Source organism: Bufo gargarizans, chromosome 2 (assembly GCF_014858855.1).
Source record: "Bufo gargarizans isolate SCDJY-AF-19 chromosome 2, ASM1485885v1, whole genome shotgun sequence".
NCBI lineage: Eukaryota > Metazoa > Chordata > Amphibia > Anura > Bufonidae > Bufo > Bufo gargarizans.
Window position 1 is genome coordinate 156,694,498 of NC_058081.1, and position 12,109 is coordinate 156,706,606.

A 12,109-nucleotide genomic window follows, 5' to 3' on the forward strand; every position below is an offset into this window, starting at 1 on the left:
CTAGCCTATGTATTGGTGTACTGATCACCTCTATGCTGGCTTAATTAAATTAAACAGGTCCCCAAAAATTTATTTCCTACCATGTGGAATTGGATATAGAATAAACTGAAACGGGTGATTGAGAATGATGCTCAATTTCATAATAACACTCACAGGTAAACTGTTTCCCTAGCCTGTGTATTTTGTGTATTAAGAACCTATATGCTTGTTTAATTAGATTGAGAAATACCCCAAAACATTAAAAATACAAAAAAACTCTGTGTGGGAACATAATTGAAACCTACTCAAAGTACACCACACATATATAGTACAAAAAGCATCTTTATTATATGTCCACAAATAGACATGTCTATTTGTGGACATTTAATATAGATGCTTTTTGTAATATATATGTGTGGCATTCTTTGAGTAGGTTTTAATTAAATTGAACAGCCACCCCAAAAAACAAAATCCAATTGTATATTAGATAAACAAAAACAAATGATTTAGGGCAAGGCCTGACCTTCAGTTTCATGTTAACATTTACTTTTAAATTGTTGCTCTACCCTGCGTATTGGTCTACTGATCCCCTATAAGCTTGTTTAAACAAATTGAACAATCACAAAAATCGTTGTCAAACCTTGTGTATTGGTACACCACTGATCACCAATATGGTGGTTTAAGTCAATTCAATAAACCCTTTCCCACCCCCAACAAAAAAAAAATGGAACATTGTGTGTGTGAGATAAGAAATGGATTAAGCCCTAATATTTCATTCTCAATCACTGATATAGTTTTTTAAACTAATACAAAAAAAGTAAATATGTGACATGACCTGACACAGACTTCTCACTAGTATTCTAAATGCTGTGCTAGATTGATGATAGAACGCGTGTTTTTGTGAAAATGGGAAAAAAATTTAAGGATTTTGTTGCAGGTAGGTGCTTTTGAGGTGTGTAGCAGCTGCAGTTGTGCTAGCAGGAACAGCCAGTCTCGGCTCCTCTCTTCTCATCCCTTGCTGACAGTTTTCCTGCTTGTCCCTATTTTGCACACACAATTCTGCTTCTTCTTTGTAATTCTAGCCTTTCCCTTCACTCTCCCTGGCAATAGAATACAAGCTTAATTGATTTCTGACTCTCTCGGACTCCATAAGATTGTTTTCTTGGCAGACATTGCTACACCCAACCACCCTCATTCACAGCCCAGCACAGAATGATGTTCTACTTGTTCTGCTAGGACACCTTCCTGCCTGCTGCAGCACAGATTGGCTTATACAGGCTGTATGTTGGCCTTTGAGACAGTCTTCCTCTCAGGGTCATATGAGAACCCTTCTTCCTTCTCCCTAGCGCTTTCTCCCATGTGCACTAAACTGTGCTACGTGCTGTTTTATTGGATTCGTTCTAAATGAACCTGGTCCGAACTGGTTCGCTCATCTTTAATTTACAGTATGAATTCTATGACTTTTTATGTATGGTTACCAATATTTAATCCACCCAATTTATTTTGTCATGTGTATCCTTTAAGTGAGGGTAGTTTACACTGGGGCTTTTGCTACCATGGAGTGGCGGCGAGCAGGCGAGCCTGATTCCTTCATTAGGTACCACACGCAACGGAGGCTAATTAAAAAGTGAGCATTTAAATTAGGGGTGCATTACTTTATGTTGCTAAATGTTGGCAGCCCAGGACAATTGCCCCTTTTGTCCTACGTTCATTTGGCCTTGGTAACAAGGAAAATATTGTCAGTAACAATGCAGCACAAAGATCCATAAAGACCGTTCCTATGCGTCCTGCTGTTACTGTATGTGGACATTATAAGAGTTGCGCAGGTACATAGAAATACTATATTCAACCAGACCTTCCAAATAGCTGCAAGCATTCTATTACAGCAGAGTATGGGATCACGACACCCCCGCACAGCTAATCCTTCCATCAGTGTATAATTCTGATTTTAGATTGACTGTAATAATCCATTTAGTGTGCATTTGATACCGCGCTTGATTCAGTCATTAATCCATGTCTGGTTGCAATACTGTGCCACATGGCTGGACATATTACCCGCATATATGAGCTGCAGTTTCTTTAATTAGCATTAAATCTGGTCCATACTGCAGGAAAGAAAAAAAGCCCTGGGACAGACGGTAACGGATCACCGTCAGGACAGCTGAGCAGATTAGAAAGGCTTAGTTGAGTTAACTACATTTTGCAGCTATTCTAACTGTGCTGCTTTAATCTCCTCTGGTTTTAAAGGCAAAAAATGAATATCCTTTTATGCTCTTTGCATTGATTTAATAATTTGGGATGCTGCCTTCCTGAATTGATATTCAATACTTTTACCTTCCTTCTGATGCCACATAATAAATTATTGTTATTTATCATACAAAGGACAATAAGTCACGCTTTCATAGTGATGGCAGGAAAAATATCAGACTTTTTGTTTTATAGATAGTTGCAAACATTTATTTAACATCCAGAAAACATTACATAAAATATACTGTCATCTCTGCTTCATTTTTGTTTATCACTCGTTCAGCTCTACACAATATGATAAAGCTAACTGCTAATTTCACACTTAATTGGTAGTTTTTTATATTTTTGGGGGACATTTACTCTGGTGTATTACAGTGCTCCAGACTAAAAAAAATATCAAGGAGCCATTGGCTCCTAACATGAAAAATTTAGGAGCCAAATGAAATTTTTAGTCGCCAAATTTAAAATACATATAATATAGCTGGGATGCTAAGGAGCATGGGGTTTTCTAAGCTACAGCCCACACAGTTAAAGGGGTTGTGCACTCATTTCCATGACCTGTCAGACTAGCCAGATTTGCGTTGGTAATCCCTAGCTGCCGGGTTCAGCCTCATTTGCTTCCAGACCTCCTTGGGTTTCCCCATGAAAACGTTTGGCAGCAGTGGCATCAAGAGGGGTGGATCTTCACCCAGCAGACGCCTGCAGCGCATGTCTGCTGGATGAAAGAATTTTTATCTTAAAGAGGCAGAGCAGCGGAGGGTCTAGGCACAAATGGTGACAATTCTAAGTCGCATTGGCGATGACGGATGATGTCCGAATGGCATCTGTTTTTTGGCGGATCCATTGTAACAATGTCTATCCTTGTCCGCAAAACGGACAATTTCTATCTTTTTTGCGGGGCTACGTAAAGGACATACAGACACGGAAAACAAATACGTTCGGTGAATGTAGTGTAAAGGTGTATTCACATGCAGCAGATTTGTTATAGAAATTTCTGTGACCGAAACGCAGTTCCAATCATCTGAATGGGGTTGTTCCTGCAGCAGGTGCATAGTTTACCGCCTTCAGTTGAATGGGACCATCACAGAAATGTCCCCAATAAATCTGCCACGTGTGACACACCCTTAGACACCAGAATTACTGTAAAGGATTTACTAAGAACTAAGGGGGTTCATTAAACTGGTGTAAAGTAGAACTGGCTGAGTTGCCCATAGCAACCAGTTTCTACCTTTCATTTTCCAAAGGAGCTGTGAAAAATGAAAGGTTGAATCTAATCAGCAACTCAGCAACTCAGCCAGTTCTACTTTACACCAGTTTGATAAATTACCCCCTAAGGTCTCTTTCACTCGGGCGTCATGTTTTTTGCCCGGATAAGATGCGGGTGCGTTGTGGGAAAATGCACGATTTTTCGGCGCGAGTGCAAAACATTGTTATGCGTTTTGCACGCGTGTGAGAAAAATCGGCATGTTTGGTACCCAAACCTGAACTTCTTCACAGAAGTTCGGGTTTGGGTTAGGTGTTCTGTAGATTGTATTATTTTCCCTTATAACATGGTTATAAGGGAAAATAATAGCATTCTTAATACAGAATGCATAGTACAATAGGGCTGGAGGGGTTAAAAAAATAATAATAATAATTTAATTCACTTTAATCCACTCGATCGCGCAGCCGGCATCTCTTCTGTCTTCTTCTTTGCTGTGAACAGGAAAAGGACCTTTGATGTGGATCATGTGAGGGACCATGTGATTGGATCATGTGATGTGACATCACCACAGGTCCTTAGCCGGCAGATCAACATTACAGAAGAAGACAGAGATCCGCAACTACACGATCAAGTGGACTTCTTTTTTTTTAACCCCTCCATTACTATTTAACTTTTACCATCTTATAAGGGAAAATAATGCAGATCGGGACCCCAGCCCGATGGTCACCTAGCAACCATGCGTGAAAATCGCACCGCATCCGCACTTGCTTGCGGATGCTTGTGATTTCACGCGGCCCCATTCACTTCTATGGGGCCTGTGTTGCGTGAAAAACGCAGAATAAAGAGCATGCTGCGATTTTCACGCAACACACAAGTGATGCGTGAAAATCACTGCTCATGTGAACAGCCCCATAGAAATGAATGGGTCGTTATTCAGTGCGGGTGCAATGCATTCAACTCACGCATTGCACCCGCGTGGAATACTCGCCCGTGTATAAGGGGCCTAAGGGTTTTTCTAGAATCATAAAACCTTGATAAGACTACATGCACACTACAGTATCTGTTTTGCGGTCCGCAAATGAAATGGATGAAGTTCCGTATGGCATCAGTTTTTTTTGCAGATAATTTTTTTTTTTGAGGATCCATCATTATAATGCCTATCCTCATCCGCAAACTAGAAAAAAATAGGACATGCCTAAGACTGTATGCAGGTTTCAGTGTATTATGCGTCAGTGCACACATCACCGCTGAGGTGCACAAAAAACAGCAGGTGTCCAGCCTAAACAGTCACCCCCAATTATTCCACAAGACAAGAACATTTTGGGGCACCATATCCTCTGTGCGGCAGTTGCCCATAGCAACCAGTCAGCCTGCAGCTCAGAGAACATGAACGGGTCTGATTGGTTGCCAATGACAACTGCTAACCGTCCTTTCCTACCTGCCGTAGTGAGCGACCTCACACGCCGCCCCCCATCATTAAACCCCTCAGATGCCACATTCATCGATGATCGAGACATCTGATGCTACAATTGTGAATTGACTTTCATGGATTAATCGGGTAAACAAATAAGAAATACATACTCACCTTATCCATTTTCTCATGGAGTGATTTAGCTCGGCCATCTTCAATCAATGAGAGGATGGCCTCTCTGCGAGCTAATGGATGAGGTATGTTTTTTTTTGTTTTCTTTGCCGCCATTTCAGGAAAAATAGATTAATCACCATGAAGCGTGATGAAATTCAGTTTGTGGAAAATTTTTCCTGTAATTCGGATCAAAATCAATTAATTTGTTTTCAATTCGATTAACCATAATGATTAAAAGACTCACAACTCTTAATAATAACTGTGGTGCGTCTGTCCAGGCCTATGCACTCAAATGAAAATCAACCCGAGCAAGGGGGCTGGTGTACATTTTCCCTATAATCTTTGCCAGCTTCCTGGCGTAGATGAAAACATTGTCAGGCCGGCTGCGCATGCCCCATGCTGCTCCATCCAATTTTTGAAAAAGCAGCGAACAGGCTCTAAACCCCCCTAAAGTTGCAACCCTTTCCAGAAATATGGCATGTGCCAAAATTTGCAACTTTTTGGTGCCAATTTTTCTGGTGTACATTGCCTGGCCCTGTCAATCAAGGTGGACAGGGTGTGGGAGTTGCAGAGACAGCAGAGTCTCTAAGTGTAATAACAATGCACCTATTGCTCCTAGAGGCTCATTTGCGTATAACAAAAAATGTATTAAAAAAATAATTTTTCTCAGCAATGCGGGCACATAAGAACATGGTACCGACACAAATGCCTTCAGATGCCAAGCACACATGAAACATCTCAACCAGTTTCATATGTACAAATCTGCTGTAAGATGCCCTTTAAGAAGTTCAAAAAATATTTGCATAGTATAATGTAGTTTTCTTGTAAGACAGATATGATAAAATGATTTATGTGAAATAAAGGTTAAAAAACTGTAATGCTTCTTATGCATTTTATATCACATGCTACCTAAGCATTAAATGGAACAGAAAAGGGGAGGTTTTTCTCCTCTAGAAAGTTCCCCCTGTCTGGATTGAGTCATTACAGTTTTCTATCACATGCATAAAAAAGAGCAAGTAGGGGCTTGCTCAATTTTCAGTGCTAAACAGAAGTGACACGTCTAAAAAGGGATTTGACAGACAGCTTCATAAACTGTGGTGGCTGCTATGATTTAATACTTGGCTCTATATGGCTGCAAAACCCAAGCCAATTTTCAATACTGAATGGATCTTAAGCTTTAGAAGTCCATATACACTTGTCTTTTAGTATACTGTTTTATTGACATATAGTTTTAGCCGTCCTTTGGCAGGATGAATAGAGATCAGTAAGTTGATGTATAGGATTGTGATTATTGTCCAAGGTTGATTTTTCAGCATATATAGTCTATTCAAGATGACTGCTGAAAAATAAGCCTGAATTACTATGTGTTAAAAGCTATTGAGACATGTGGTCTTACATACAGTCCTGATCAAAAGTTTAAGACCACTTGAAAATTTGCAAAAAATCATATTTAGCATGGCTGGATCTTAACAAGGTTCCAAGTAGAGCTTCAACATGCAACCAGAAGAAAGGGGAGTGAGACAAAACATTTTTTGAGCATTCAATTTAATGAAAACAACAAACTGAAACAGGCTGTTTTTCAGCTGATCAAAAGTTTAGTACCACACCTCCCCCAAAAAAAACTAAACCCCCACAAAACAGAAATCCAACTTCCAAACATGAACTCAGGAATGAGTAGCTCCGACGCTATTGTTTATCACTTCAAAAATTCGTCTTGGCATGCTTGATGCAAGCGTTTCCATGAGGTGAGTGGGAACATTTCTCCAAGTGGTGAAGACGGCCGCACGAAGGCCATCTATTGTCTGGAACTATTGTTCTCATCAGAGAATAAAACTTTCTTCCACCTTTGAATGTCCCATGTTTGGTGCTCTCTTGCAAAGTCCAAATGAGCAGTTCTGTGGCATTCAAGGAGACGAGTTTTTGGTTTTTGAAAGCCTTCAGTCTCAGATGCCGTCTGATGGTTTTGGGGCTGCAGTCAGCACCAGTAAGGGCCTTAATTTGGGTCGAGGATCGTCCAGTGTCTTTGGTCTTCCACTTAACTTTTTTGTTCCATAACCCTCACAATCATTTAAGAATTTCCAAACGACTGTCTTACTGCGTCCCACCCCAGAAGCGATGGCGCGCTGTGAGAGACCGGGCCGGTTCTATGAATACATTTAATGACGTAATCGGGAGGGGGCGGCGCAGTAGACCAAGAGAGGAGGAAGGGAGAGCCGGTGCTATGAATACATTTAATGACGTAATCGGGAGGGGGTGGCGCCGTAGTCCAAAAGAGGAGGAAGGATATTGTTGCAATGAATAAATTAAATGACGTGGTGGGGGAGGGGGCGGCGCTGTTCGGGAAGTATGTGGGAGGACATTTATTTATGAGGAGGCGTGCTGGGCTTGGAAGAAAGGCCGGCTGGGCACTGCAGAGCGGCATTACTGGGCACTAGAGCAGAGTAATAACGCCACTCTGGGCACCTTGGAACCTCATTTGCATATCAGAAAAATTGCTTTTTTATAAGAATAAAAAGTGGAATAAAAGAAAGAAGACACATGTAGGTAAGAAGGCACTTTATTGCACATTGCTATTTTAACCGTTTTATATGGTCAAAATAGGTGACAGATTCCCTTTAAAACGGCTGTGTGATGGCCATTAAAAAATGTCTCACGGCCGTGTAAATGTGGCCTAAATCTAGGCCTCATTCTGGTGTCCGTAGCAAAGCAGAAAATGGTCTTAGGGTGCCTTTACACGCTGACGATTTTGTTGCAGAAATTTCCGCAACTGAAACTCAGTTCCTTTCACCTGAATGTGGATTGCAGAAATCCATGTGCCTGCTGCCCTATTCAAATTTCAGTCGCTGAAATATCTGGGGAAAAAAAATCCACAGAGTGTGAATGCACCCTTAGAAGTCATCAACTTACTATTGACATATTAATTGCCCAGTTGAAGCTCAAGTTTAGCTACTTCCCCTTATGTTTGGACTGGGTAGCATATTCTTACTATAGTGAATATAAACTTACTTATTAATGATTTGCAACCCTTGCTGCCCTGCTGATATAAATAGAAATCCATACTCAAATAATACCTCTGCAAACTGCAACACTTTTTCAATTCAGTTTGTTGAAAAATTGTCACCTAGGCAATGGACACCTAGGCACTGACCTTTTTGCTGTAGATCACTTGCTTTCTAAATGCAAAACTGAGCAACTTTCTTTGTATTGAAAATTTCCTACCATTTTGATGTTGTACAGTGTGTGTAAAGCTGGTTGCCCCTGCTGCTTTCACCCTTCCGTCTCTCAGTGTTGCATATAGCTGCAGGGTGGAGGAGGCAGGGGCGCACCGCTCATGAGGCAAAGTGAGGCGGTGCGCTGCAAAACGGCAAGGGGGTGGACGGCAAGTTAGCCTCCTGCCCTGCAGTCCTTCACAGCCCGGAACACAGTTATGTCACATAACTGTATTTAGGGGCCTGTGCAAGCACACACAGCGCATTCCTTTCCACATCTGAAGTGGGTGCCCTGCCAGAAGATCCTTCTGTGCACTCTCCTCCCCACTGAAATGAAGCCCCTCCCACCTGCCATGGCCGTTCTGCTGAGTGTTCAGGGAGAGCACTTGGAGGGCCTGCCAACATCTCCTGCCTCCTGCAAAACGCTTCAGCTCACTATTCATCAGTCGGAAGGAACATGAAGGGTAGGGGAAGCTCCAGAACTTGAAACAGAGCTGTTCTACCTGGACTTCCTTTCTGACAGACTTCAGCTGCCTGCAGGAAAGGTAAGTGTATGTGTGTAAGTGTGTGTAAATGTGTTTATTGTGTGTATATATATATATATATATATATATATAATATATATATTTATACACTGCCCGTCCATTGATGATGGTAGAGTCTGACTGCTGCAAAGCCTTCTCCAGCACATCTCAAAGATTCTCAATGGGGTTAAGGTCTGGACTCTGTGGTGGCCAATCCATATGTGAAAATTATGTCTCATGCTCCCTGAACCACTCTTGAGCCCGATGAATCTTGGCATTATCATCTTGGAATATGCCCGTGCCATCAGGGAAGAAAAAATCCATTGATGGAATAACTTGGTCATTCAGTATGTTCAGGTAGACAGCTGACCTCATTCTTGGAGCACACACTGTTGCTGAACCTAGACCTGACCAACTGCAGCAACCCCAGATCATAGCACTGCCCCCACAGGCTTGTACAGTAGGCACTAGGCATGATGGGTGCATCACTTCATCTGCCTCTCTTCTTACCCTGATGCGCCCATCACTCTGGAACAGGGTAAATCTGGACTCATCAGACCTCATGACCTTCTTCCATTGCTCCAGAGTCCAATGTTTATGCTCCCTAGCAAATTGAAGCCTTTTTTTCTGGTTTGCCTCACTGATTAGTGGTTTTCTTACGGCTACACAGCTGTTCAGTCCCAATCTCTTGAGTTCCCTTTGCATTGTGCGTGTGGAAATGCTCTTACTTTCACTATTAAACATAGCCCTGAGTCCTACTGTTGTTTTTCTTCGATTTGATTTCACCAAACGTTTAAGTGATCACGATCACGATCATTCAGGATTTTTTTGCCGTCACATTTGTTCCTCAAATACGATCGGTCCACACTATCCTTCCAGTTTTTAATAATGCGTTGGACAGTTCTTAACCTAATTTTAGTAGTTTCTGCAATCTCCTTAGATGTTTTCTCTGCTTGATGCATGCCAATGATTTGACCCTTCTCAAACAGACTAACACCTTTTCCACGGCCACGAGATGTGTCTTTCGACATGGTTGTTTAAGAAATGAGAAGCAAATCATTGCACCAGTTGGGGTTAAATAACTTGTTGCCAGCTAAAAGATAATCGTCCATGCAGTATTTATCCAATAGGAGGCTCATAACTATTTGCTTAGTTAAATCCAGGTGGTGACATTTTTTTTGGGACAGGCAGTGTATGTATATAATACACACATGTGTGTGAATATATTAATGTGTGTATAAACAGTGTATGTACAATCAGGTCCATTAATATTGGGACAGCGACACAATTCTAACATTTTTGGCTCTATGCACCATCACAATGGATTTGAAATGAAACAAACAAGATGTCCTTTAACTGCAGACTGTCAGATTTAAATTGAGGATATTTACATCCAAATCAGGTGAACGGTGTAGGAATAACAACAGTTTGCATATATGCCTCCCACTCTTTAAGGGACCAAAAGTAATGGGACAATTGGCTTCTAAGCTGTTCCATGGCCAGGTGTGTGTTATTACCTCATTGTCCGAATTACAATGAGCAGATAAAAGGTACAGAGTTCATTTCAAGTGTGCTATTTGCATTTGGAATCTGTTGCTGTCAACTCTCAAGATAAGATCCAAAGAGCTGTCACTATCAGTGAAGCAAGCCATCATTACGCTAAAAAAACAAAACAAACCCATCAGAGAGATAGCAAAAACATTAGGCGTGGCCAAAACAACTGTTTGGAACATTCTTAAAAAGAAAGAATGCACCGGTGAGCTCAGCAACACCAAAAGATCCGGAGGACTACGGAAAAAAAAACTGTGGTGGATGGCCAAAGAATTCTTTCCCTGGTGAAGAAAACACCCTTCACAACAGTTGGCCAGATCAAGAACACTCTCCAGGAGGTGGGTGTATGTGTGTCAAAGTTAACAATCAAAAGAAGACTTCACCAGAGTGAATACAGAGGGTTCACCACAAGATGTAAACCGTTGGGTGAGCCTCAAAAACAGGAAGGCCAGATTAGAGTTTGCCAAACGACATCTAAAAAAGCCTTCACTGTTCTGGAACAACATCCTATGGACAGATGAGACCAAGATCAACTTGTACCAGAGTGATGGGAAGAGAAGAGTATGGGGAAGGAAAGGAACTGCTCATGATCCTAAGCATACCACCTTATCGGTGAAGCATGGTGGTGGTAGTGTCATGGCGTGGTCATGTATGGCTGCCAATGGAACTGGTTCTCTTGTATTTATTGATGATGTGACTGCTGACAAAAGCAGCAGGATGAATTCAGAAGTGTTTCTGGCAATATTATCTGCTCATATTCAGCCAAATGCTTCAGAACTCATTGGACGGCGCTTCAAAGTGCAGATGGACAATGACCCAAAGCATACTGCAAAAGCAACCAAAGAGTTTTTTTAAGGGAAAGAAGTGGAATGTTATGCCCAAGTCAATCACTTGACCTGATGGCCAAGTCAATCACCTGACCTGAATCCGATTGAGCATGCATTTCACTTGCTGAAGACAAAACTGAAGGGAAAATGCCCCAAGAGCAAGCAGGAACTGAAGACAGTTGCAGTGGAGGCCTAGCAGAGCATCACCAGGGATGAAACCCAGCGTCTGGTGATGTCTATGCTTTCCAGGCTGTAATTAACTGTAAAGGATTTGCAACCAAGTATTAAAAAGTGAAAGTTTGAATTATGATTATTATTCTGTCCCATTACTTTTGGTCCCTTAAAAAGTGGGAGGCACATATGCAAACTGTTGTAACTCCTTCACCTGATTTGGATGTAAATACTCCCAAATTAAAGCTGACAGTCTGCAGTTAAAGCACATCTTGTTTGTTTCATTTCAAATCCATTGTGGTGGTGTATAGAGCCAAAAATGTTAGAATTGTGTCGGTGTCCCAATATTTACGGACCTGACTGTGTGTATATATATATATATATATATATATATATATATATATATATTGAATAAAAATGCAATAGGAGCCGCACTGCAAAAAAAGTACAAGTGGAGTGCCAGCGGCTGTGAAGGCGGTCCCCCTTCAAAACATCGTTTTACGCCTTGGAAGTGCCGTGGAGTTTCTTCTTACTATATATATATATATATATATATACATACATACACACACACTGTATATTCACAGAACTACAAATGCATATAAATACTGTTAGTAATAAAACATCAACATCAATTTTCATACTGTGAGGCCATGCACTGTTAGAAAATAAATAAAAATACTTGGGGTCATTTATCAAACTGGTGTAAGTAGAACTGGTATAGTTGCCATAGTAACCAATCAGATTCTTTCTTTCATTTTCCAAAGGAGCTGTCCAAAATGAAATCTGGAATATGATTGGTTGCTATGGGC